The sequence below is a fragment of the Cherax quadricarinatus genome, chromosome 35 (genome assembly GCF_038502225.1).
Source record: "Cherax quadricarinatus isolate ZL_2023a chromosome 35, ASM3850222v1, whole genome shotgun sequence".
NCBI classification, from domain to species: Eukaryota; Metazoa; Arthropoda; class Malacostraca; order Decapoda; family Parastacidae; genus Cherax; species Cherax quadricarinatus.
Window position 1 is genome coordinate 23115375 of NC_091326.1, and position 3739 is coordinate 23119113.

The following is a 3739-nucleotide window of genomic DNA, read 5'->3' on the forward strand; positions in this document are numbered from 1 at the left end:
TGTATGTCAGAGACAATTTAAATTGTTGTGTTAGACAAGATATAAAAGTAGAAGCGTCAGCCACTGAATCTGTTTGGTTACAGCTTCTCGAGGGTCGAGAAAAACTAATTTTGGGTGTGATTTACAGGGCCCCAAATCTTGAAAGGGAGTGCAGTAAACTTCTATGGGACGAAATTCGTAAGGCATATACATACGAAAATGTTGTGCTAATGGGAGATTTCAACTATAGACAGATTGACTGGAGCAATTTGACAGGAAATTTAGAGTCAGGTGACTTTCTTGATACGATCCAGGATTGTTTTTTAAAACAGTTTGTGACAGAGCCAACTAGAGGAAATAACCTCCTTGACTTGGTTCTTGCCAGTAGGGAAACACTAATTAATAATCTTGAGGTTAATGATGAGCTTGGGGAAAGTGATCACAAATCACTCAGTTTTAATATATCATGGAATTCCCCTAATAATGGCAATCAAGTCTCCATCCCTGACTTTCGCTTGGCTGATTTCATAGGACTGAAAAATTACTTAGGTGGGCTGAACTGGAATGACCTGACTAAGGGTCAGGTAGGTGGTGATGGTTGCCTATATGATGCTTTCCAGGGCATAGTTCTAGCTGCTCAGTCAAATTATGTTCCAAATAGGGAAATCAGATCAAACAAAAATTATCCTAAATGGATGAACAATAGATTAAAATATCTGATTGGTCAAAAGAGAGGCATATATAGCAAATCAAAAGAGGAGAGGGGCAATTAAGAAATCAATATATTCAGTTAAAGAGAGAAATAAAAAAGGGAATTAGAAAAGCAAAAAGAGATTATGAGGTTAAAGCTGCAAGAGAATCGAAGACTAACCCAAAAGGATTCTTTCAGGTATACAGAAGTAAGATCAGGGACAAGATAGGTCCACTCAAAAGTTCCTCGGGTCAGTTCACTGACAGTGATAAGGAAATGTGTAGAATTTTTAACACATACTTCCTCTCAGTTTTTACACATGAGGATACCAGCGATATTCCAGTAATGATAAATTATGTGGAACAGGACGATAATAAACTGTGCACTATTAGGGTCACAAGTGACATGGTCCTTAGGCAAATAGATAAATTAAAACCTAACAAATCCCCAGGCCCTGATGAACTGTATGCAAGGGTTCTAAAGGAATGTAAAGAGGAGCTTAGCACACCTTTGGCTAATCTTTTCAACATATCACTACAAACTGGCATGGTGCCAGATAAATGGAAAGTGGCAAATGTGATACCTATTTTCAAAACAGGTGACAGGTCCTTAGCTTCGAACTATAGACCAATAAGCCTAACCTCCATAGTGGGAAAATTTATGGAATCAATAATTGCCGAGGCAGTTCGTAGCCACCTTGAAAAGCATAAATTAATCAACGAATCTCAGCATGGTTTTACAAAGGGGCGTTCCTGCCTTACGAATTTATTAACTTTTTTTCACTAAGGTATTTGAGGAGGTAGATCATGGTAATGAATATGATATTGTGTATATGGACTTCAGTAAGGCTTTCGACAGGGTCCCACATCAGAGACTATTGAGGAAAATTAAGGCACATGGAATAGGAGGAGAAATTTTTTCCTGGATAGAGGCATGGTTGACAAATAGGCAGCAGAGAGTTTGCATAAATGGGGAGAAATCAGAGTGGGGAAGCGTCACGAGCGGTGTTCCACAGGGGTCAGTGTTGGGCCCCCTGCTGTTCACAATCTAAATAAACGACATAGATGAGGGCATAAAGAGCGACATCAGCAAGTTTGCCGATGACACCAAAATAGGCCGTCGAATTCATTCTGACGAGGACATTCGAGCACTCCAGGAAGATTTGAATAGACTGATGCAGTGGTCGGAGAAGTGGCAGATGCAGTTTAATATAGACAAATGCAAAGTTCTAAATGTTGGACAGGACAATAACCATGCCACATATAAACTAAATAATGTAGATCTTAATATTACGGATTGCGAAAAAGATTTAGGAGTTCTGGTTAGCAGTAATCTGAAACCAAGACAACAGTGCATAAGTGTTCGCAATAAAGCTAATAGAATCCTTGGCTTCATATCAAGAAGCATAAATAATAGGATTCCTCAGGTTGTTCTTCAACTCTATACATCCTTGGTTAGGCCCAATTTAGATAATGCTGCACAGTTTTGGTCACCGTATTACAGAATGGACATAAATTCTCTGGAAAATGTACAAAGGAGGATGACAAAGTTGATCCCATGTATCAGAAACCTTCCCTATGAGGATAGACTAAGGGCCCTGAATCTGCACTCTCTAGAAAGACGTAGAATTAGGGGGGATATGATTGAGGTGTATAAATGGAAGACAGGAATAAATAAAGGGGATGTAAATAGTGTGCTGAAAATATCTAGCCTAGACAGGACTCGCAGCAATGGTTTTAAGTTGGAAAAATTCAGATTCAGGAAGGATATAGGAAAGTACTGGTTTGGTAATAGAGTTGTGGATGAGTGGAACAAACTCCCGAGTACAGTTATAGAGGCCAGAACGTTGTGTAGCTTTAAAAATAAGTTGGATAAATACATGAGTGGATGTGGGTGGGTGTGAGTTGGACCTGATAGCTTGTGCTACCAGGTCGGTTGCCGTGTTCCTCCCTTAAGTCAATGTGACCTGACCTGACTCGGTTGGGTGCATTAGCTTAAGCCGGTAGGAGACTTGGACCTGCCTCGCATGGGCCAGTAGGCCTTCTGCAGTGTTCCTTCGTTCTTATGTTCTTATGTTCTCATATTACGAGACAAAGATCACTCTTCGATACCCCCCCGTGTTCATCTCTCCCTATACAAAAATACTATGCACGTAAAAGGCCTGAAGATCTGGAATTCATTGCCAGAACAAACTAAAGGACTCCTGTCTGCAAATCAGTTTAAGGCCCTAATAAGAAATCACCTCATCACCTAAAATTAACCAGACAAACCGTACCCAATCACTACCAGTTTGACAAAAGCTACTCATATTGTGCTGATCAATGCTCAACCACTTACTAATTCGAAATCACGATGTCTGTTCTTTTCATTATTTTTAAATATTAGTAGATTGTAATACAGTACATCATAATGTAAATTGTTCCATTGTAATACCAGATTTCATTGTCTTAAATATGACTAAACTGTAATACATCATATTGTTTCATTGTAATCTTTATTAACTAAACTATTCTTTTGTTAATCTTTAAGTTTTCCCGAAATGCTCAGCATACAAAGGGGCTTTTGAAGTGACCAGGAGAAACGTTAGTGAAAATCGGAAGAATTTTTGTCGCTCTAGAGGTTATATTGGGCTTAAAACCTCTCAAATAGGAGCCAAAATTGTTGGAATTGCAGTCCTGCAGAACGTGAGAATTAGGCGACTGGACAGGACTCTGTAATTAGATGGAAACAGGATATTACCACAGCTGAGTGATGTCTATTTATGTTGAAATTCTGGCCAGTATTTTCTTTATATTTTAGGCAGGAGGTTTTGTGTATGACACACTGTAATCTCCAAACTAATTGGTGAGTGGTATTAAGATAAATTCTCCTTCAATGTATATGCATTCATTTTTTAAATTTAATATACAGTCCACATATATATATATATATTAATGTTTTACCAGAATTCCTGATGATGTATATTTCATTTGAAATTAATATAGGTCCAGAGTGACTTGAGGAGATATAGATTATAGTAGGTATCGAAGGGGGACATTTTTTGCCACCTAGGTGTCCTAAAAATTCCTA